General features: G+C 35.1%; 1 long non-coding RNA gene across 6 annotated transcripts in view; it reads left to right on the top strand.

Annotated features, from left to right (window-relative positions):
- The window catches only part of LOC148943482 (uncharacterized), a 160209-nt gene extending 159270 nt beyond the window's left edge, over window positions 1-939 (top strand). For all 6 annotated transcript variants that reach the window (XR_016142974.1, XR_016142976.1, XR_016142977.1 and 3 more), the window contains one exon: window positions 739-939. This is a non-coding gene — a long non-coding RNA (uncharacterized LOC148943482). The remainder of the gene's footprint in view (window positions 1-738) is intronic.
- Window positions 940-25758: the final 24819 nt, after the last annotated feature.

The raw sequence follows: 25758 nt of genomic DNA, 5'->3' as shown, positions 1-25758 counted from the left end.
AAATATCCCCCGTAGGAATTACCCCCCATTAATTACCGAGAGCTGTCGTAGGAACTTCGAAAAGGGCTCGTTCGACTGAAAATAGAAAGGGCTGATGCCCTTTTTAATAGTCGAAAGTGATTGGAGGGCAACATTTATTATTCCACATATAAGGGGGGTGCATTTCCTCGACTTTCGCTCTTTACATTAAAGTCTTCAGGTTCTTTAGAAATACTTCTCATTCACATTCGACGGCACATTTGTTTACACAGTCTGTACGGTTATATGCAGGGGCTAAGGAAGCTGGGACAAAACTGTTTGGCAACAATAGTTATGCTGTGTGCCGTATAACCTGCACAGCTTTCACCTTGCCAGCATTGATTTTTACCCCAAAAGAAACCAAAATCATTAACATCATTAGTGCTTGCTTATAGCTCCTCTAACTGCTCGTTTATGTGATTGATATCATTGGCGCATGCAAGTAAGTCGATGAGATATTCACCTTAGGAGTACTCTCGTGTTACTTGGATTATTAACAGTACAATGTTTAGGAATGGGCAGAACAGAGCGAGGGAGAATAAGCCTTTTTGAAGCAGCTATGTACCGATTGAGAATCCCTCAGTAAGGCCTTAGGTGGTCTGCACAATGCTGCTTGCACACACTCTTGACAGTGTCAGTAATTCCGGTGTGAATGTTGTAGATATTGAGCAGACTACGATTATAGAAATGGGTTGCTCTTATTTTTTTGTTGTTTTCCAGGTACAGGGGATATGGCTTTCTACAGACCAGGAATGCAAATTCAAGTTGCCATGGTTATTATGTACTGATGTCACACTTCATAAAGGAGTACTTACTTTGAGAAATCCTTCTGCATCCTAAGCATAGGAGAATTCAGGATAAACTTTAAATGTCATTTGTATGTCATAAAATGTTTGTGCAAATGGAATTTCTTCAGAAGAATTTTATTTTTCCTTTTATTTCTCTTTATAAGCGGTTTACAGGGGATGTGGACTCAAATTGGTCTGTGAGTCAGTCTCGGAGTGAACATTTTAGACTAAAATTTCTAAACACTTTACATCTAAACTGACAGTTTTAGAAATTGAAACTTAATAATATTGGAAAGCTTTTATTTTTTAATTAACATTTATAATAAAGGATCTTAGAATCAAAATTAAGTACAACGAACATATTAATGACAACAATTTTTATCATCATTACGAGGGATTACATCAAAGCTTAAAAGTTTACAGAAGTGAAAATAGTTTTAATGAAACCTTTCCTCCAACTTAATATTTAAAACCCAATGCCCATTCTTATAATAGGGTCTAATTTTATTAACGGTTAGAAAGCATTTATGATTTTGAAGGTATTACTACTACTACTACTACTAACAACTCATTGCAGCAAAACCGCCTGAGGACGACACAGCTACGCACTCTCGTTTTCCATCCCAATATATCCAAAGCCTCTGTCTTTACAGCCTCCCAAGAAGTTCCCATTTCCCTTAAATCTTTCCTTATGACATTCTTCCACTCCATTCGGGGACGACCTTCTTTTCTTTGGCCCTACACGGTTGGCCGATAAGTACAACATTCGGCAATCTGTTATACTTCATCCGCAGGACATGTCCTAGCCATCTCATCCCTTTTTCATAATAGCCCTAGAAAGCAGGATTGAATCGCTTTTTTGAACGTCTTACTGTTTGGGATACGGTCAGTCAGTTGGGTAGTCAAAACAATTTATAGGCAATCCATTCACAAATTCTATTTCAGAGATGTACTCAGGAGTTTTTTTCTGGTGAAGGAAATATTCTAGGTAAAAACGACCGAATTAAATGGAATGTAAAAACAATAGGAGATTGTTTACATTGTGTGGTTGTATTTAGACTCATGAAAAAAAGTTCCTCCGTCCTCTTGCGTTCGTACCTGGTGAAAGCAAAAATAAATAAAACGATGCAACCGTAAGGAACAATACCAATATATAAAAGTTAAAGTATGAGGATGAACAGTATTAAAAGCGAGTGTAAATGACTTCGTTTCTTTCACCTTCTTCTGAACTATCCCCTTGCGACTAATTTTTTTCCGTCGATATTGCATCTGTAGACAGTGCGGAACCAATTGAATTTAAGCATTTATTCGGAAATTTGATTGACTGAAATTTGGAACAGGTATTATTGTATATAAAAGCATAAAAAGCACCTAAATATACGAAATGCGTCACATATATTACCAGTTGCCAAGAATAAATACCTTTCCCCTACCAATCCCACAATCTTATGTATTCCCAGCAGAAGCTACTTTTTTCTCTTGATTTAATAGCTATTTAGAATATCATAAAAGCATTCCTAAATTTTTCTAACAAAATATCAATAATCTAAACGAGAAAAGACCTGTAAATTTGGTATACGTAAATTTGTCCTCCATTTGAAAAAGAAATCAAGTCATCTATGTTGCCGTGTGTGTAGAATTGTTAGTTGGACTAAACGGGAACTTAAAAACACTCCGGCTCAGGCAATTCTAAATTTTTGTCACCCTGAACACAATTTAAGTTCCAAAGACCTTTGACTCCTGAGCAACGACAAGTTGAAAGATTGTAAAATACTTAAGAGGGATAAGCAGAAAAGTCAACATGCAGCCGAAAAGACACGAAATCATGTTTCATTTTGCTTTTGATTCTTTCAAAATTCTTCAAGCCAAAAAACGCAATCTTAGTTTATGGTTTTTGTCATGACTTATTTTCAATCCTTCTTGCGACTAAGCCGTCACTACTTTGCAGATGTCAACCATAAACATGGATTTGTGATAAGATTTTTCCAAGGGAATGAAATTCTATACGGCCCACAAGGACTTATCAAAACGAATCCAATTTGTCAGCGAGTTTTTTTTTATATATTCATTGTATCAATGTTTCTCGTAAAAGTCAAATCATATTCTTGGCGGTATGCTTTTCTTCAAATTGAATAACATCTATACCTCTCTTAAGGTGGGACTTCACTTTTCGCGTATTTGTGCTTCAAAAGCATGAACCTAAGTTGTGGCACATCTTTACTATAAGCACATATTTACTTAAACATTCTAAAAGAGGTTATACATTGTTTTTTGTAGCTACTCGTACGTAAGGCATTTTTCTCTGATCTTTCTTATAATATTGCCTTCTTTTCTTAGTCGACAAGGTAGAATGACGAGCTAAATGCTGACTCAGTGCAAAAAGAGCTAAGTGTTGACTCAGTGTGAAAACAAGCCAAGTCCTGATGAATGAACCAAATTCAAGTAACAGAGCTACAGTGGCTTGGTGCATTAACGAGGTATTTTCTGAAATGGTATAAAAATGAGCTCAGTCACTGATTCGCTGCAAAGAAATCTAAATGCTGACTCAGTGCAAAAAGAGCTAAGTGTTGACTCAGTGTGAAAACAAGCCAAGTCCTGATGAATGAGCCAAATTCAAGTAACGGAGGTACAGTGGCTTGGTGCATTAACGAGGTATTTTCTGAAATGGTACAAAAATGAGCTCAGTCACTGATTCGCTGCAAAGAAATCTAAATCCTGATGCAGTTCAAAAAGAGCTAAGTCTTGACTCAGTGTGAAAACAGGCTAAGTCCTGATGAATGACCTAAATTCAAGTAACAGAGCTACAGTGGCTTGGTGCATTAATGAGGTATTTTCTGGGGTACAAAAACGAGGTAAATCTCTGATTCGCTGCAAAGACAGTGTAAATCCTGATTCAATGCAAAAAGAGGTAAGTCTTGACTTAGCTCTGCAAAAAGAGCTAAGTCCTGGCGAATGAGCTATCTTCAAGTAACGGAGCAACAGTAGCTTGGTGCATCAACGAGGTAATTCCTAAAATGTTACAAACACAGGTGAAGTCTCAATTCAAAGTTCAAACAAGCCGTGTCCTGATCCGATGCAAAAATGAGAAATCCAGATTTGGTTTAACTACAACTTAATTCCGGACTCAATACGAAAAGGAGTTACATTCTGACTTAGTATGGGAAGTAGCAAATTACTGGATCGTTGCAAAAATGAGGAATGCTAATCCTTCCCTACAACCAATTTTTTGGCAGGAAGGTAGGCAAGACACACCTAATTTATATTAGAAATAGCCGACAATTTTGAAAGTGTGTGATTGGAGGCGCAAAGTGGTCCCATGGTACAACCATACACTTGCCTTACTTCTTGCTACAAGGCTTTTTAGTAGAAAGGTAGGCATACTGCCCGTTGTTTTAACCAGAGTCTTGGAAGAAATTTTATGACATGTATGTTCAAAGGCCCATGGCTCCTCTAAGACCCACTTATCGTCATCACCAAATCTTTTGCGGGGTAATTGTACAGTGGGGAAATTCTTTTAGTAGGAAATTAATTTTCCCAATTGGCTTCAAACTTATGAAGGAAGTACATTGGACTAATAGAATCGGTGAATTCTGATCTCCAAGAGTATATGTCCCTTCTCTGAAGATTTGCACAAAACCGGTCAGCTGTGCTTGTAGCATATTGGGCAAGTACCCTTCATTGGGGAAGAAGAGAAAGCATATTTTGGGAAGTCTGTACCACTTTGAATCCCTTTCTGCCTTCTTCCCAAAAGTTCCCATATCCAAAAATTCCCCCAGGTAATTAGGGAACAGAAGCAAGGCTATTTTGGAAGCAATTGTTTTATTCTTATCTTAATATAAAACTTGTTTTGCTGACGCTAAAGGTAGGAAATTAATCCATATCTTACGATGAAGTCAAACTATTTTTTCTGATCTCTTTTATTTGCTTCTGACTCTTTTTCTGAAAATGTGCAAATTTACTTATGCTAATAATTTTTTATGGATACCGTTCGAGATTTTTTTTTTATTACCCTCAAAAACGGTGTTTATGTATTTTTAGCTTGGTGATTTGGTAAATATTTGAAAAAAACAAATTTAAAAAAGTGAAAAACATTAAGCAACGCTTGATCTCCATCGGAAGTGTTTATATTGTGATTTTTGAGCTTACTGATGAATTGAGAATAATATTACTATAGAAAGGTTTTTATTTTATACAGACAAATGTACAAAGTCAAAACACAGTAAGTACTTATTTGATAGTAGGCATGCCAGACAATTGAAACCAGAGTCATGTGACACTTTTCAATCTTTATGATTGAAAGGCCCCAAGCAGGATTCCCGGAACGTTTAAATTTCACAAACTTTTGTATTTAAGGTTTTTTGGCCATGGTGATTATAAGGATGATTTTGCAATATAATATTCAAAATTTTAAGTAAAATGTTAATTGTTAAGTATATTCGAGAAATAGTGGAAAAAACCTATAGGCCCACATGCATTTATTTAAGACATCAACAAGTGCATCAAAACAGAACATGGAAAGGGTTTAGAAATAAAATATTGGCATGTGAACAACACTAGGAGTGATACCAGTAGCGGATCCAGAGGGGGCCCCTCCCTATCGTAGTCTAAAGTAGTGTAATTTTCTTAATTAACTCAAGTTTACGTTAATTAAACTTGCTCCTAGCGCAATTTTATCGGATCAACCTTTTTTGCGCCCCCCTAAAGGATTTTTTCGGATCAACCTATATTGCCCCCCCAGAAGAAATCCTGGATCCGCCCCTGGGTGATACTATGGTAAATTTTTCGTTATTCATATTATTGACTTACGAATAAAGTAAACATACCACTCGATGCCGTTTTTTATGCTCTTTTCAAATATAAAAATCATTTTTATCGGAATTGAATTTTACCCCCCACCTCTATATATACCAATTCAGGGTATGTATTTGCACATTAGGGGGTGGGGGGGTATTTAAACTTGCCTCCGATTTACATCAGAAATAAAATTTACCCCCACCTCCCTACTGTAGAAATGTATATCCTGAACGAGTATTTATAGGACTGGGTGTAATGATCATTTCTAACAAAAATGATTATTATATTTGGAAAGAGCATAAAAAAGGCATTAAGTGGTATGTTTACTTTATTCGCAAGTTATTAATATGAATAACGAAAAATTTACCGATACTATATTTGGTTAAATAATTTCTGAGACCACACTGGCTAATCATGATAAACAAAAAATCGCGAAGAAAGGAAACGAGGACAATTAACAGCCAGTGAAAAAATTGAAAAATTATGCAAATATTTCGGTCAAGACCTCCGCTTGACCGTCCTCAGTGCAGAATAAAACTGATAAAAATATAAAAACCAAACCTTAAAATAAAAACACGAAACTAAAATTGGACGACCCTTTCCTAGTAACGGTTACCCTTTCACCGTTACTAGGAAAGGGTCGTCCAATTTTAGTTTCGTGTTTTTATTTTAAGGTTTGGTTTTTATATTTTTATCAGTTTTATTCTGCACTGAGGACGGTCAAGCGGAGGTCTTGACCGAAATATTTGCATAATTTTTCAATTTTTTCACTGGCTGTTAATTGTCCTCGTTTCCTTTCTTCGCGATTTTTTGTTTACTATATTTGGTTACCCAAGGGAATTCCATATATAGGACTAGGAGGGCTGCAAGTTCGGCCGTGGATCCAGTACTGCTCTCCCCATTCCCTAGTTAGGCTACACAAAAATATTGTGCTTCTTTCAACCCGTGGTCATTGGGGAATTATTTAGGAAATGGTCTTGACAGATTAAAATTAATAGTTAAAATTCATTAAAATGGTAATCTGATAGTCCTAAATTCAAAAAAATACAAAGCTGATTTCCATCAAACTTTGTATTTAATGGTTTCTAGTGTTGTTAACAACAAATCTAAGGTTGCTACTGCGATATAGAACTTCAAAACCAAAACAAGCTAGGTGTACTACATGGTTCATAACAGTGTTTGATTGTCACTAAAGTGTGAGTATTCAAGTGTTTACGATATTACTAATAACGCATCTGGGTGTAATAATGTTATGTGGAATTTCAGTACCACAAGACTTTAAGTATATATTTCACGAATGGTGTTCAACTTTTACCAAAATTGGTATTTGGGATTCCTAAGGACTTTGGCCTATTGCACTGCCTTCTTTCAGACCCCCAAAAGGCTTGAACGTCGTTTGAACTTTCCTGAAAACAAAAATACTTTCTATACGACTTTTCTTTCTTATCTTTAAACGAATATTAAAAACTTAATTGCTACCCAAACTTCATTCAATATTTTTTTTCGATATTAGTATACTTGGGACAATCAATTTACTTTGACATGTCTCATACGTAATAAATTTTCACCAATGGTATCCTGCTTTTAAATCTACATCGTCAAACACACATAGATATCAATTCGCTGAATTTAGCATTCAATTTAATCTATTATTTTATTTTCAGTAAATAACAAATGACGCTTTAGTTTTTGGGGAAGCTTGAGGGAAAACTACACTCTATTTTTATTGGAAACATTTTTCCTCCATAAACATCTATGACAATGTTGCTGTTTTGAAAATACCTTGCTTTTGTCAACGTTTTCCTCTTTTTAAATTAATTTCTTGAAAAAGCATTGACAAAAGCAAGGAGTTTTCAAAATAGCAACATTGTCATAGATGTTTATAGAAGAAAAAAAATTCCACTAAAAATTGAGTGTAGCTCCCCCAAAAACTAAATGCTTCCCCAAAAACTAAAGCGTCCATTTTTCCATTTTTAGTGGAAACATTTTTCTTCCATAAACATCTATGACAATGTTGCTGTTTTCAAAACACCTTGCTTTTGTCAACGTTTTCCTCTTTTTAAATCAATTTCTTAAAAAAGCATTGACAAAAGCAAGGAGTTTTCAAAATAGCAACATTGTCATAGATGTTAACAGAAGAAAAATTATTCCACTAAAAATGGAGTGCAGCTCCCCCTCAAGCTTCCCCAAAAACTAAAGCGTCATTTGTGATAAAATTGACAAGTCACCAAATAAAATGAAAATCGATACTAGAGACGAATGGCTTTTGTCCTTCGCTTATCTCATTTGGTATTGAATGGAAAAATTTGGAAATAGGTTTACGCCTTCATCTTAATGTGAATAAATAATTTGAAACCTACCTGTCGCATTATCTCAGCAAAAATTATAATAAGCTTGCCTTGCAACTGATACATACTTTGTTCTTCGGCCAGACGTTTCTGATATCTTTTGTTATAAGGTTTGAAAAAAGGTAAGAAGTTTGTTGTGCTTTCTTTGCGTAAAATATATATGACCACAAGCCCTAGTTGAGGTCAGGGTCCATGGTATTCATCCTTAAATCTGAAAATTCAATGGAAAATATACAAAGGGGGTACTTTCATGTAGTTGGAACAAATAGTTTAGATAGATAGATAGAGCGTGTATTTCTAAAGCCCATGAGCGATATACACACAAAAATTTATGAAAAATAAAGAAATTACCAACTGAAAAATTACGGAACACACAGAAACATGATACATAGCAAATGGTAATTTATCGAGAAAATAATTGTAGTTCCATATAATAAGTAATAATTAATTGTATAAACTTTTCCATCTTTCTTATCCCTTCTCCATGTACACACCAATACGAAATATTGTGGTAGGATTACTACTTTGTAAAATACCGGGAAGCAGCAAAATAATCCCATATAAGTAATTTTCCCTTAAATCAGAGATCACCGGGCACATCCGGAGAAAATGGTCCAAATCTTCGTCCTCATCTTTACAAAGAGGACACATACCGACCTTCAGGATCAACTATCCCCCTGTCGAACACCTTTTGCCAGCTCTGGATTGGAAGGCAATTTGCCCTGAGCTGAATCCATCGACATAAAATTTATTTATTCATTCTTTGCTGTTTTCGTGACCCAAGGATATTATCTGAAACTATAAGGGTGTGAAAAATGATCGATTTCTCATATTCAAAGTTCAAGGATACTAAAAAGTATCGACTGATGCTGAAAAGTATCAGAGCCATAAATGCATTTCTACAATATTTATGTTTTCTTCAATTTACTTCTTTTTTTATTATTCTGCGTATTTATTTGAATTTTATCCATGTTTGTGTTATAATTTGTTCCTATTATTTCTGTATCTCCCTCCATTTTTCTTTACTTTTTATTCACTTCTCTTTCAACATAAATCCACTCAGTGTCTTTTTTTAAGCAAAAATATTCAAAAACCTCGTTTTAGTGTAATAAAATAATATAAAAAATAAACTTTTGCTATCTGCATCTTTTGCAGAGAAAAAATTGTCCCCCCCTCCTACAAGACTTCACGCTTCTTGCGATTTTGGCCATATTTATTCATGAATCTTGCCTGTACTGTGTTTTTTTTAACCAGCCCCCCTTTCTAATCCATTTAATATAAACAGGGTGAAGCTCCAGCATTTATATGTGGGTGGGGGGGGGGGTAGAAGGATTCATATCCGCATAGTCAATTGGCATGGGCTATATAATAGTTTTTTTTTATCCTAATTATTGCGGGGTAGCTACCCCTCCCCCAAACGGCGACCCTGGAAATCAGCAATATTTCCCTGCGCACTTGACTGTAACTATGATAATCTAAAAGCTAAACAGCAAAAATAACTAAAAGAGTTTGGCCATAATCTCTTTTTAGCGTTATTTGAAGATAAAAGAATCCTAATTGAATGAAAGGTGTGTCTGGGGCTTTATATCCACCGTTTCAACTCCAACTTTTAAAAATGAATTTTTGTTTACTATTAAACTTGGAAATTAGTTCATAATATAATCCCATAGGCCTAGCATAATTTAGTATTCCTAGGAAATTAGGGATAAAAAAAAGTTGATATTTCCTAGGAATGCTAGAAACTGTGTTATAGTTATGCAGAATCAAATTTTCTAAGAGTTTATAATGCTTGGGAACACAGGCACAAAATCCAAAATCCTCTTACGGAGGGGGAAGGGAGACACCACATGCAAAATTGGAAGGTTTCTACTGAATCTAAGCACTTTTTAGCTTTGTTTTGCTTACATGTTAAACTAATTAAGAAGGGCCTTTGCTGTCTCCAAGAAATCAAAACTTTGTGCCCATGCGGGGAGGAAACGCCGATTTTAGGACCAAATATTCACATTCTACTAGTTTTTCTCCTGAAAATTTCCTGAATGAGGTCCTTGGACAGAAATTAGGGAGGAGTTTACTTTCATACTCCCCTTCCTGTTAATAGCGATGATTTTTTTTTTTTTTTTTTAGTTCTGTGTGAATTCTATGATTACGAGGTTTATCTTTTCTGTGTTTTTATTTATTAAAAAAAAGCAGAGAGTAAAAAATCAATAAAAAATTAATCAAATAAAACTATTTTGGAACTAACTTTGGTAAACACATTTAGGCAAAAAACTTAGCGAGTTAAAACAGTTTCCTCAGGTGACCAGTAAACTTTCATCGTCAAGGGTGAGGGATCCAGACCTGTCAGACTCATCGAGAGAGGAGTATTGGAAATAAAGGTCATGAATGGTACGTACACGAGGAGCCTAAAGACCTACCTTCTCGAAATTTGAAAAGATGCATTGCTCCCCTGATTTTCTTGACATTGGCTCCTCCCGGAAGAAATATTCTCTCCCCCCCCACGCCCCCCCCCCAAAAAAAATTCAGCATTTTGCTCTTCAAGATATCATTGAAATTAGGATAACAATGGTGAAATATTAACTTCAAGATGCTTTTCACACACCTTAATTGTGTTATATATTTTCAATTCGGGTCACTTCCTCCCAAAGTTTTGTGCCAACCCCCTTCCATAAGGAACTATAAAATTTATATATTTAATTTCATGTTGAAAATTTTGAAACAACTAATGTTTATGACATAAAATGCTATTTCATTAGCTGAATTAAACCCTCCCTGCCTGGATATGGGCAACACTCCCTTTGGATAGATTATTCGCCCAAAAAGAGAATTTTCACAGGAACGTACCCAGTGTTTTTTGGGGGCAAGGGAGTGATAAAATGGATTATATTTGATTAATTTGAATAAGAAGTGCCCCAAAACATAGAATGTACAGGATTTAAGGGTGGTCGGATACCCGGTAGTAACCCCTTCCCCTCCCCACCTCTCTGTGTCGTACGTCCCTATGCTTGTGATGCACTAATTGATGAGACAATAGTTGAAAGTAAGAACAGGGGTTACCTCTGTCATTTGGCTTTCAAGATCGAACTCTTTTGGCCTGACTCAAATTTCCGTCAAATTTTCTGTTGATTGATTTCCAGTCGCTTATGCCATCTATCTTTTCTCTTTAGAAGTATTTTTTGCGGTCATCGGAAGTAATATCCAATGAAAAGATCTTTTTCTTTATTGGGAGGTTCTAATTTTGAATAGTAACTTCTTATTGGCTAACTTTGGCAACATAATCGTTTAGGGCATTCATTGTGAAGAATATAGACCGTTCTCTATCCAAGAAACTTGACACTTGGGAGTCATAATCATTGGAATAGTAATTGAGCGCAGAAGAACTCTTGAAACCCTGCCTGCCTCGAATCTAATCTTTAGTCAATATTTAAACATATTCCGAAGTTATCTATATTTTATTAAAAAGAAGTATTTGGTAAGCTTAAAATATTTTAATCTTTTGGGAGCTGTAGCTTGAAAAATAAAACTCAGAATGGAACGAATTTAGAAAGAAATTAGAGAGTTTTTTTATTAATTTCTTTCTTACTATGGGTTTTGTTTGTATGGAAAAGTGAATATGCAGAGATAGTTTTGCTTTTGGCCAGAAATGGTTTAGTGGACTTGAAAAAATTCTTTATGCATTTGTCACAAAATGTTGTCAAATTTTTACAAATATATGTCATATATTGTTTTTAATTTAAGATTTGGAGGCTTTTCACACTCATTATAAGGTTTGGTCAATATCTACCAAATCATATTATTGAGTTAGGAATAAAGTGAATACACCATTCGATGCCTTTTTTTTAGGCTGATTACGAATATAATAAGCATTTCTATCGGAAATGAATTTCAGCCCCCCCCTATATCGGCTATACCTACCCTAACCCGGATTGGACATATATAGGGGGGGGGCTGAAATTCATTTTCGATAGAAATGCTTATTATATTCGTAATCAGCATAAAAAAAGGCATCGAATGGTGTATTCACTTTAGTCCTAACTCAATAATATGAGTTGGTAGATATTGACCTAAGGTTTTACCCCGATTAAAATAATTATCCTGCATCCAGGGGCGTAGCTCCAGCATTTATGGGGGGGGGGCAGAGGGGTCCACATCCGGAGAGTCAAAAGGCATGGGCCATATAACAATTTTTTTCCAGATTATAGAAGGAAGCAACTACCCACCTTGACCCTCCCCCCAAAACGACGCTACTGCCTGTATCATTGATACTGAAAAGATGGCAAGCTCCAGCCGATATTAATATAAAGACAACTAAAAGGGCCCCCTCAGCCTTAGTAGAAAAATATATCCAGAATTTATTTTGTGCAACTAATATACAAACTAATATGTTTCCAGAATTATTGCACTGCTTTGCTTTCCAATAATCAAATCATTAGCGCTAACTAATTTGACCTTAGTCCATGGGCGTAGGGAGGGTGGACTGGGGGGGCAGCTGCCCTCCCCCCCTAGACCTTCAAATTTACATTAGATATGGCTGAAAAAGCAGATGGTTAGAAAATCAGTTGATAAAATGCCCTCCATCACACTATCGACTGCCCCCCCCCCCCTAGACAATATGCTGCCTACGCCCATGCCTTAGTCCTACTTTGAACTAACTTATTTTTATGTTATTCTATGTGATAATCACTAGATATATTTGGACAGTTTAGGATTAAATTAGGAATTGTTTAAAAAAATGATTTTCTGAATCTGCATTGGCCAAAATTTCATAAGATATAAAACCATGATAGGAGAGGCACGAGGTGTACTAGCATTGTTTGGGTGGGGGGGGGGGGCTGTAAGCTAATCAATACCCTCAAAAGGCAAATTCTTAAACTTCGTCAAGGAAACTTCATGAAAATGAAGGGTTTTTCGGGCTAGTACCCCCAATTTATATTTTATATATTACAATTTTTGTTCAACCTAAGACTGGGTATATTGGCTCTCAAGGTCATAAAAGATATTCAGGATTTTAAGTTTCATTGTTTAACTCTGGGAACTTTTGCTTTGGCTTTGGCTCTGGGATATTCTGCTGGGAACTTAAAAGCCTACTATGGATTTTGTACACTTTCTGGCTACACTCTATCGATATATGCTATTCATAACCGCAAAGAAGGGACATGGTGAGGGGGAGGTCATAAACACAATTATAGTACACAAGAAAAAAAGTAGTCTCATTTTTGTCCCAAAATTTTTGTCTGACTCGTAAAAACATGAAAAAAATGCAAATAAGTAATTTTTTTGTGTATTTAAAAAAAAGGTACTGGTTAAGAAAGCAGTAAGCGCGCGATAATTGTATTGCAGATCAGATAGGATAATAACCGGGTAGTTTCCAATGTGTAATGATTGAACAAAGGTGTCGTTAGTATATTTAAGCTTTAGTTTTTTGGGTTTGAGGGGGACCAAAAGGTACCTAGATTGGGTTAGATTACGTATTTAATATATGCTATGCTTTACCCCCCCCCCCCCCCTAATGTGCCAATATATAGTCCAAATTTTTTCATAAACTATTATATTTTCATCATATTTTCTTTTATTACATTAGCATTAACGAAACTTCAGTTATCGCGCGCTCACCGCTTTCTTAAACAGTGCTAAAAAACTTGTAGTCATCCCCCCCCCCGAACAAAAATCATGGGTTAACCCTTGTTAGTTACAGAGACTCATTATTCCATACAATGCTTATCGTAGTCAGAAACTTAATTTAACTCCTCAATATAAAGAAAATACATTTCCTTCTTGAAAGGCAGAGAACTGCAACTTCCAAATTTCTTGGTATTTGGCAGTTTCTACGAGAGAAAAAAAAACATATTTTGCTGGAAAAATATTTACTTTACGAAAAATTGTTGGAAGCTCTTCAATTTCGTCCTAATCCTTAAATGCTTTTGTTTTGGCTTTCAGTTACTATTGAATTTAAAGTTACTATCTCACGAAAATTTTGGCGATGGAACTTGGTCATATATGCAGGGAGGGGTTCCTTGATGAAGTCTTTGTTTGTCATAGTTATTAAATATATTGTATTTATTTTGAGTTTTTGCTTTAAAATTTCAGTGTAAATTTTAAGATCGACATCCTTTTATTTTAAATTGAGATAGCCTCCCTGAAATATTTAAATACAACTGAGCAACAACAACTAAATTGAGATTTGTCAGACCAGTTGAAGAAAGTCTTTTCACCTTAAAACCCTATGGGTATAGGCTTTTCGAGGCCCCCTCTCATGGTACGCTATTCAAGACCCAGGTGTACGGCTGACAGAATGCATTGGACTTGTATAGTTTGGCCTATATATTTGTACATTGGGGGGGGGGGTAGGTTAGGAGTGCTGTCCAAATGCTTTACTCTCCCCCCTCGCTAATGTGCAAATGTATAGCCCAAATTATATTATTATAGAGACTAAAGGTTATAGGAAGGTTGCATTTCATTAGGATTAACCTAACTTCAATTCTTGGGAGTTTTTGTCATGTTAGATCAAAGAGGGGCGCTATTTCATGGAGCTTAATGGCCTCAGGGCCATGCAGTGACCTAAATTGTCCTTTTTCAAGATTAAAGATCTTATCAACTTCAAGGGATCTCAGGTTTTGAATATCAAAAGGCGGAGATGGTTGTAACCTATATGACCCCTTCTTTTCGTGTTCCTAGAAAAAAAACTAAAGAATAATACTTACTTTTCCTTGCACAATTTATAGAGATATCATTCAGCGCTAACAATAAATTTGGATCTATTTTAATGTGATTGAAGTGAAATATTGCATACCAAAAAATATAACAGTGAGTTCCAGGGCTTTTTAAAAATTCCAAAAACGCCCCTGTCTTATAAACTGACTGAATCCAGTCCTAAGTTTGCACACGGTTTTCTTAGCAAGTTTTGCACACCAGTGCTATTTTTTTAGGGCACGTTCATAGGTGTTTAATCTTATTTGTGTTAGATTCAGGACGCAAGGTGATTTCCAGCTCTCCGTGGCACTAGGATGTGGCAGATTTACGAAATCCACTGATTACAGCCTTGGGCATAAATATATATATATTGTATAATGACTAAGGATTATTCCTATTCGTTTTTATTCCTCGGAGCAGGGCCGTATCCATGATTTCTGTTTGGGGGTTGTCTTACACATGGATTTTTTTTTTTGGGGGGGGGAGGGTCACACGAAACAACCTCAAAAATGAATAACAAATTTGTTTATATCCATTTTGCTACGTTTTTACGAATCTGACAATCATTCCGGGGGGGGGGGTCAAATCCCCTAGACCCCTGGATCCGGCCTTGCCTCGGAGTACCAGAATTTAGTGACAAGATTATAATTTTTAATACACTTTTAAAACTTTACGTTACACAATGAACTGAATCAAAATTAAAACAAAATATTGTAAATATTTACTTTTCGTTTACGATCAAAAGATAAAATTAGGAAAACCCCAAACAGAGTTGCGAAATATTGAGGGTCAATTAATCTTTTGCTATTAGTTCTTCTTCCCTGTCATTGTTAAAAAATCAAACAAAAAAAAGATTATCTTAATTTTAGGTCTTAAATAGGTGATATATATATTCATAAACATGGAGCTTAAACTATAGTATACATCAATGTATTCATCCTGTAATAATGCTGATAATATCAAAATTATATTTCGAAGCGCTTAAGCCATGTAGGATGAATGCTTGTGTTATAATACTAAAACAGATAGCAGAACTAACTTACATTGAAAGTGAAAGTAAGTTAATAAACCTTACATAGGATTAACAAAAGAATGGATATAGTGGCTACACAGTGTAAGCCTTGCTATGAATTAGCTTAATGCTATCATTATATATAACAATGAGAAGTTGAGAACAATGTAGATTGGTGGCATCGTTTGGGGAGGGGGGGAGTTGCTTTCCAATAATTTGGAGAAAAATCTATTATATATCCCAGGCCTCTTGAGTCTCCGGATGTAGCCCCCCCCAATAAAATGCTGGAACTATGCCCCTAATATAGATAGAAGTCCCACATCTTCTTTTGCCCCTAAAGGTTGCCCTCGGACCGACAGAAGCTTGCTGTATCTTAATAAAACACGAAAAAACACCTCATAAAAGGCACAGAAAAGGCAAACATAATGCAGCCCTCCCCTTGACTTTAGGTATCGAACAATATTTCTAAATATGTGTTGAAAGTTACCCCGTGCCGGTAGCCACAAAGGACATAAATAGTAAACGAATGTAATTTAGGGTAAAATTCTGCTCCAAATTTAGGTTTCATTTTACTACATTCTGCGGGATTATGTCCTAAGCTGAGCTGATTTTTTACCGCAGTTGGATTTACCAGTAGCCCCTGAGATATTATTTTAGTCCACTTTCTGCACAAACAAAGCCATTTAGGATAATACAGAGGTAGAATATTCTCCATTTATCCTCTCTATTCTAATTAGTCAGGATACGTTCCTGTCCTTGAGGAGCATTGCCAAAACGTTCATTTTCCAATGGTTCGCCCCCATAGGTAAGAATCTTAGCCAGTAATTTATCATTTGCAGCCTCCATTTCAATCAAAAACAGAATCTGAACTCGCTTTTAATGACTGAAGTATGAAGACCAAAGGCCCTTATCTCCAACTGAACTGTCTCCAATATCTTATCAAAGACCCTTATCTCCAACTGAACTGGCTCCAATATCTTTGCTACTTCCGTACCCTGTAGCACGTATCCATAATGAAGAAAACGTAATATGAAAATGGGTCATTTCGTGGGGAAAATGATTATGGGTTGGGCCATTTCCTCCTCCGGTGTAAGCAACTCTCTCATTTAAGAGGATTAATTATCCAGGAGGGGAAAATAGGCTGCTTTGTGAGTTAATGAGGTCTAGGACTCCCCGTTATATTGTGGCAGTAGGAAATTTTGTATTGATGGGAAGGATGTCAAATGAAGTGTAATTTTTCTTTAGTATTTGTCTTTTTGTATATGGCTTTAATTGGCTTTTAAATACAGATTATTATTATTATTATTATTATTTTCGTATTAGCAATACGCGTATGTATTTTGAGATGTGTATATGCTACTACATTTGTGCATTTCCTGTCCTTGAGGAGCATTGCCCAAAAGTTCATTTTCCAATGGTTCGCCCCCATAGGTAAAAATCTTAGTCAGTAATTTATCATTTGCAGCCTCCATTTCAATCAAAAACAGAATCTGAACTCGCTTTTAATGAATGAAGTATGAAGACCAAAGACCCTTATCTCCAACTGAACTGTCTCCAATATTTTTGCTACTTCCGTACCCTGTAGCGCGTATCCATAATAAAAAAAAACTCGCAATATTTTCGTATTACCAATACGCGTATGTATTTTGAGATGTGTATATGCTACTACATTTGTGCATTTCTTGTCCTTGATACTTTCCTGTCCTTGAGGAGCATTGCCAAAAAGTTCATTTTCCAATGGTTCGCCCTCATAGGTAAAAATCTCAGTCAGTAATTTATCATTTGCAGCCTCCATTTCAATCAAAAACAGAATCTGAACTCGCTTTTAATGAATGAAGTATGAAGACCAAAGACCCTTGTCTCCAACTGAACTGTCTCCAATATTTTATCAAAGACCCTTATCTCCAACTGAACTGTCTCCAATATCTTTGCTACTTCCGTACCCTGTAGCGCGTATCCATAATAAAAACAACTCGCAATATTTTCGTATTAGCAATACGCGTATGTATTTTGAGATGTCTATATGCTACTACGTTTGTGCATTGAATTTTCTGATTGTTTTTTATTGTTTATCTTAAAATTTTATACATTTCGTTCATATATTCAAATAAGCTCTCACGGCTACTTCTCTGATGTTATTCAGCTAATCTACAATATTAGTCATTTTGTAATTTAATCTTAACTAATAACTGAATTTTATTCTAAGTCAAAATATTTATAGTTTATGTCGAGAATTGTTTCCAAGAACGAGTAAAGAAACATTTTGCCACAAGTAAAGAAAACATTTGAACAAATTTTGAACAAGTAAACGAAAGCATTTGATCTTGTCATGAATAACATATCACGATCATTTTGCTTAATAAGAGATCTACTCACTTGACTTATATGTTGTTGTTTTTTATTACTGCTCGACTAGTGTATAGGCTCCTGAAAATACCTCTTTCCAAATTTTTCAAATAGCTAGTGGTAACGAATTGTAAATAAGGAGCGACTCAGTCCAATAGTAACCAAAACTTGTTAAAAGTAATACATAAGAAAATTAGCTTTTTGTACTGATTCCAAATATATAAAATTTAATGTTCATGTTATCCATCAAAAGCTACGAATCTGAGAAAATGTATATGATTTTTGGAAAAAGGGAGAAACACCCCCAAAAAGTCAGAGGATCTTAAACAAAAATCCCACCATCGGATTTAGCATATCAGAGAACCACACTGTAGAGGTTTCAAACTTTTCATAAAAAGTTTATAATTTTGTATTTATTGCAAGAAGAAAGATAATATATGCGTGTTTATTTGTTTTTCGATTTTTTTTTCAATGACTGATCGTATCGAACCATTGGTCCTAGAAGATCAGGAAAGGGCTCATAAAACAGTAATTAAGAGTTTACTGCCATTTTAAGTTTTCAAAAAGTGGCGAGGGAAACAAACATCCTGCTTTTTTCCCCTAAGACATCCGATAAAAATTTTGATATATTTATTTTGTTCAGAATAGTTGAAAGGCCCAATAAATACGCCTCTGGGGATGACATTACCCCTCAGAGCTCCTAGGAAAAGGACTACAAGTTAGGAAATTGTCCCATTGTTTACACTTAGTGTTCGTTGTTTGAAAACATACTGGTATTTTATTCGGAAGTGGGGGGGGGATATTTTTAACTGGGAGAATGTTCCATGGGAAGGAAAGTTTCTGGAGGGAGAGGATGTTTCCTTGGGGATTTTTGCCAGAAATGATATACGGATTTTTATTTATTTATCTCACTTTCTTTTTGGCAACTCAATTTTACATGTGGACAGGATACGGGGGAAATTTTCTGCGGGGAAGAATTGCCTGTGGGATTTTTGTGTAGCAAAAAATTTCTAAGGGACAAATTCTCCATATGGGAATTATCCATGGGAGAATTTCCATTAGGAGGATAAGGATGGAGAAAATTTTACACAGAGCAAGGGGGAGTAGATTTCTCGCATGGTTTGAAAAACGATAAGAAATTAAATAAAACACAAGTGTTTTTACAAATGAAAGTAGGGAGACTTTTCCAGGGGGATTTTTTTATAGGAAATTTTCTTTGAGGGAATTTTCAGCGATGATGGAATCGTCCAGAGGTAATTTTACGCGGAAGGAGTTTTTCTGAGGGGAGAGATTTTTCACGGGTGGGGGAAGATGTTTTCCCAGCATTAAATGAAAAACAAACAGAAATAAAAATATAAAGAAAAGTTTTTTTCAACTGAAAATAAAGAGCGACAGTAGAACTTAAAACAAACAGAAATTATTCCATATATTAAGGAGGCTGTCCCCTGTTAAATTCCTCTGTCTTTATGCTAAAGTATGACTTTTAGCACAAGGCCTGTTCGATTGGAATAAAAAGCTTTTGTAAAGCGCTAAAAAACTTTATATTAAAGACCGAGGGTTGATAAAGGGGCAGCTCCTCTCATATACGGAATATTTTCTGTTCGTTTTAAGGTTTAATGTTGCTTCTTGCTTTATGTTGAAAAAGACGGGTTTTTTCTATATTTGATATTAAGAAAAACTGAGTGAACACTAGTAGTTCTGGCCTTTCTTGTGCCCTGAACAAAATCTTGATTAGCACCCCCCTCCTACCTCCCTCTCTCTCTCCCAAAAATTTTCAGGCCAAATATTAATAAAATTTCATTTATTAACAGTTTCTTTTTATTTTCTGAAATCTGTCTTTTCTCATCCCATGTGGGAGGAGTGAAAAGTTCGGATTCAATTTTCTTATATTTACTGCCAATTGTGCCCTCTAATTTACTTTAATAAAAATACAATTCAAAAAATTACGAATAATTATAAATGCTAGATTTTTTATTGGAACTTTTGTGCCCGTAAAATTTCTGCTCCCAGGAAAAGTGCCTTCTCTACCCCCACTCTCTAAAACTCCCTCTGAGCATCAAAAACAGAACAAACAATAGTCTCATTAATACAGGCCTTCAAAACTAAACACATGCAAGTTTTTTTTTTCTTTTCTTTTAATAGACCAAGCAGCAATAACAGGGAAAATACGGGCAAAGTTTATTTACATTTTGCGAAACTATGAAAAACGTTGACAAAATTTAAACAATTCAGGAAGAAGGAGACTAGACACACTTCTCTTGGGACTTGCATGATTTCATAAAAAATAAAATCGTTTATATTCTTTAAAAAAAATATGAAGGCTTAAGGTAACTATGACTTGAAATTGTTCTACTATTTTTTTTTCTTTTTTTACCCGCCATTTTCATTAGTTTTCCCTTCACTTCCCAACAGCTAAGTATAGTGACGGTGTCTCGCCTCTATGGGAAGCTTTAGCCTCCTGTATCTAATTTAAATAAAAAAAACAAGTTTTTTAAACTCAAAGTAAGGAGCGACATTAAAACTTAAAACGAACAGAAATTATTCCGTATATGAAAGGGGCTGTCCCCTCCTCAACGCCTCGCTCTTTACGCTAAAGTTTTTTATTGTTTTAAAAAATAAAGTTGTGAGACAGAGTCAAACTTTAGCGTAAAGAGCGAGGCGTTGAGGAGGGGACAGCCCCTTTCATATACGGAATAATTTCTGTTCGTTTTAAGTTTTAATGTCGCTCCTTACTTTCAGTTTAAAAACTTGTTTTTTTTTATTTAATTTCTGATCGTTTTTTAATTAATTCAGCTTTTATTTTCATAAAAATTTTAATTTTCTTTCGATAAATGTATGTCTTTAAAAATTAAATTAAGTAACTAACTTCTATAGGCTATTCGTATATTTTTCTTCTGGCAAAAAATACAAAGTTGCAGATTTTTGCAGATATGAGCTTGAAACCTATGTAATAGGGTTTTTTGATACGCTGAATCTGACGGTTTGATTTTCATTAAAATTCTTTCACTTGTAGGGGATGTTTCCCCCTCTTTAAAAAATCGAGTAAATTTTCTCAGGCTCGTAGCCTTTGATGAGTAATACTAAACTTAATAAAATTTATATATTTAGGATCAGCATTATAAACCCATTCTTTTGATACATTTATTGACATCAAAATTCCGTTCTTAAAAGTTCCGATTACTATTGAGCCGTATCGCTTGTTTTTTTATAGTTTTTTTTTATTACGTCTATGTTATTACGCATATGAAGGGGTTCTCCCCTTAGTCAATTCCACGCTCTTTACGTTAAAAATTAAAAAAATTTTAATTCACAAATCCCTGAATCACAAGGCCGTTTAATTAGAATAGAGAGCTCTTTTAAAAGCACTAAAAAAAAACTGTAGCGTAAAGAGTGAGGTATTGAATTGGGGGAGAACCCCCTCACATACGTTATAATTTCTGTTCGTTTTAAGTTCTAATATTCCTTCTTACATTTCAGTTGAAAAAACTTGTTTTTTTTTATTTAATTTCTGATCGTTTTTTAAATAATGCTTGGAAATCCGGCGCCCCCTTCATAGAAATGTCCCTTACCCCAAAGAAACATCCTCCACGAAAATATTATCCATAGTAACCCCCTCCTCTAGCCCCCCCCCTCCAGAAAAAATCCTTCCTGAAAATGGTTGTATACTTCCCAATAACCAATAAATAATGCTGGCAAGTCCGGCGCCCCCTTCATGGCAATTTCCCTTCCCCCATGAAAACTTCCTTCATGAACAGATCCTCCAACATAACCACCGACCCACCCTTCCCTCCCACTACCAGAAAAAAAACCTCCTGAAAACTTCTGTATACTTCCCAAATAATATACTATATGTTAACATTGGGTAAAGTTCATAACTTTTAGCCCTCCCTCTGGGAACTTCGGGGGATTAAGTCATCCTAAAAGACATATTTATCATATTTTCGACCATGCTGAACAAAATGGCTATCTCAAAATTTCTATCGGGTGACTTTGGTAAAAAAATAAGCATGGGAGGGGGCCTAGTTGCCCTCCATTTTTTTGGTCACTTTAAAAAGGCACTAGAACTTTTAATTTCCGTTCCAATGAGCCCTCCCATGATATTTTAGGACCACTGGGTCGATACGATCATCCCTGGGAAAAGAAAAACAAACCAAGAAACAACCAAACAAATAAACACGCATCCGTGGTCTTTCTTCTGGCAAAAAATGTGAAATTCCACATTTTTATAGATAGGAGGTTGAAAACTCTTTAGTTGGGTTCTCTTATACGCTGAATATGATGGTCTGATGTTCAATAAGGTTCTATAACTTTTAGGGGGTCTTTCCCCCTTTTTTTGAAAATCAGCAAAATTTTCTCAGGCGCGTAACTTTTGATGAGTAGCACTAAACTTGATGAAAGTTGTATATTTGAAATCAGCATTGAAATCTGATTCTTTTGATATATCTATTGGTATCAAAAACCCGTTTTCTAGAGTTTCGGTTACCATTGAGCCGGGTTGCTCCTTACTTACAGTTCGTTACCACGAACTGTTTGATGATGCTTTTTTTCAAATAGTAGGGTGTGTTAATATTCATGATATTTTAGTATATATATTGTAACATACTACCGCAATTATTACTCGGGCGTTGTTTCTAACATGGTCCTGGAATTACAGATAATTATGATGTTAATCACTTTGATCAAAACACATATTTAAAGGTCATACTATCATCACTATATCATCACTAGTAGCAAAGCGTGTCAGACAACAGAGATGAAAAAGAAAAAAAAACTCCTTAGCACCTACTCTGTTATGAGGACAGGATAGAATTTATTTCTATCACCCTCCCTCCATTGCAAAATTTAAATGTCACCTTATCCCCCCTCCCAACAATAAAACTGTCTCTCAAAGTTTCAACTTTATACTGTCAAAGCTACAGCTTTCGAAGTGATCTCTTATAAAATAACTTACATCCACCCTTCCTTTGTTATTAAATTCTTTATCGATTTGTAAGCCTAAAATAGCCTAATATTGATTATTTCCAGTCACGTCATTTTGAGGGGGCAAGGGGGGGTATTTGCCCCCCAATAATTTGGAGAAAAATTACTATATAGCCCATACCCCTGAAGGTTTTTTTTGCATCAAAAATAGATGCCAATTACTAAAAGACAAGAATAAAACGGCACAACGATCTGTATGCATCTAATTCTTTTAGTTTTACAACGTTAAACAAACTGGTCTTTAAAATGGCCTTAAAATTTTTTTTGAATGTCATAAATTAAGTCTTAAAACCTTATGCGTAACATTTGTTAAATCTGAAATCACGTATTAGACACTTGATCATTTAAAACAAGACCTGTTCAAGTATAGCAAATACAAGAGTAAATTTTTGAAGAGGAAAAAAAACACTGATATAATGATTTAGTCTTTCTATGGAGAGAGGGTCCAAGAACCGATGTTTGCCTAGAGGAAGTGTAACTTACTAAAAGCTCATTTTGTCCATTTTTCAGTTATTTTTTTTTCTTTTTAATTGAGAGCATACATTTTTAAACTTAATTAGACAATAGTGCCCTTGTCTGTCTCTTAGATGAGGCCCTTTTGAAAAAACCTAAATAAGCACAATGACTTAGTCTTTCTATAGAGAGAGTGTCCAAGAACCGATGATTGCCTAGAAGAAGCGTAACTTACTAAAAGCTCATTTTGTCCATTTTTCAGTTAATTTTTTTTCATTTTCATTGAGAGCATACATTTTTAACCTTAATGAGACAATAGTGCCCTTGTCTGTCTCTTACATGAGGCCCTTGTGAAAAAACCTAAAACAGCACAATGACTTAGTCTTTCTATGGAGAGAGGGTCCAAGAACCGATGTTTGCCTAGAGGAAGTGTAACTTACTAAAAGCTCATTTTGTCCATTTTTCAGTTATTTTTTTTTTCTTTTTCATTGAGAGCATACATTTTTAACCTTAATGAGACAATAGTACACTTGTCTGTCTCTTAGATGAGGCCCTTGTGAAAAAACCTAAAAAAGCACAATGACTTAGTCTTTCTATAGAGAGAGTGTCCAAGAACCGATATTTGCCTAGAGGAAGTGTAACTTACTAAAAGCTCAGTTTGTCCATTTTTCAGTTAATTTTTTTTCTTTTTCATTGAGAGCATACATTTTTAACCTTAATGTGACAATAGTGCCCTTGTCTGTCTCTTAGATGAGGCCCTTGTGAAAAAACCTAAAAAAGCACAATGACTTAGTCTTTCTATAGAGAGAGTGTCCAAGAACCGATGTTTGCCTAGAGGAAGTGTAACTTACTAAAAGCTCATTTTGTCCATTTTTCAGTTATTTTTTTTTTCTTTTTCATTGAGAGCATACATTTTTAACCTTAATGTGACAATAGTACCCTTGTCTGTCTCTTACATGAGGCCCTAGTGAAAAATCCTAAAAAAGCACAATGACTTAGTCTTTCTATAGAGAGAGTGTCCAAGAACCGATGTTTGCCTAGAAGAAGCGTAACTTACTAAAAGCTCATTTTGTCCATTTTTCAGTTAATTTTTTTTCTTTTTCATTGAGAGCATACATTTTTAACCTTAATTAGACAATAGTGCCCTTGTCTGTCTCTTAGATGAGGCCCTTGTGAAAAAACCTAAAAAAGCACAATGACTTAGTCTTTCTATAGAGAGAGTGTCCAAGAACCGATGTTTGCCTAGAAGAAGCGTAACTTACTAAAAGCTCATTTTGTCCATTTTTCAGTTAATTTTTTTTCTTTTTCATTGAGAGCATACATTTTTAACTTTAATGTGACAATAGTGCCCTTGTCTGTCTCTTAGATGAGGCCCTTGTGAAAAAACCTAAAACAGCACAATGACTTAGTCTTTCTATAGAGAGAGTGTCCAAGAACCGATATTTGCCTAGAGGAAGTGTAACTTACTAAAAGCTCATTTTGTCCAGTTTTCAGTTAATTTTTTTTCTTTTTCATTGAGAGCATACATTTTTAACCTTAATGTGACAATAGTGCCCTTGTCTGTCTCTTAGATGAGGCCCTTGTGAAAAAACCTAAAAAAGCACAATGACTTAGTCTTTCTATAGAGAGAGTGTCCAAGAACCGATGTTTGCCTAGAAGAAGCGTAACTTACTAAAAGCTCATTTTGTCCATTTTTCAGTTATTTTTTTTCTTTTTCATTGAGAGCATACATTTTTAACCTTAATTTGACAATAGTGCCCTTGTCTGTCTCTTAGATGAGGCCCTTGTTAAAAAACCTAAAACAGCACAATGACTTAGACTTTCTATATAGAGAGTGGCCAAGACCCGATATTTGCCTAGAGGAAGTGTAACTTACTTAAAGCTCATTTTGTCCAATTTTCAGATATTTTTTTTTCTTTTTCATTGAGAGCATAGATTTTTAAACTTAATGAGACAATATTGCCCTTGTCTGTCTCTTAGATGAGGCACTTTTGAAAAAACCTAAAACAGAAAAATGACTTAGTCTTTCTATAGAGAGAGTGTCCAAGAACCGATGTTTGCCTAGAAGAAGCGTAACTTACTAAAAGCTCATTTTGTCCATTTTTCAGTTAATTTTTTTTCTTTTTCATTGAGAGCATACATTTTTAACCTTAATTTGACAATAGTGCCCTTGTCTGTCTCTTAGATGAGGCCCTTTTGAAAAAACCTAAAAAAGCACAATGACTTAGTCTTTCTAGAGAGAGAGTGTCCAAGAACAGATGATTGCATAGAAGAAGCGTAAATTACTAAAAGCTCATTTTGTCAAGTTTTCAGTTAATTTTTTTTCTTTTTA

Source organism: Artemia sp. Qi Xiang Cuo, chromosome 15 (genome assembly GCF_049724085.1).
Source record: "Artemia sp. Qi Xiang Cuo chromosome 15, ASM4972408v1, whole genome shotgun sequence".
In the NCBI taxonomy this organism is placed as follows: Eukaryota; Metazoa; Arthropoda; class Branchiopoda; order Anostraca; family Artemiidae; genus Artemia; species Artemia sp. Qi Xiang Cuo.
This window is presented reverse-complemented; position numbering and strand designations above follow the sequence as displayed.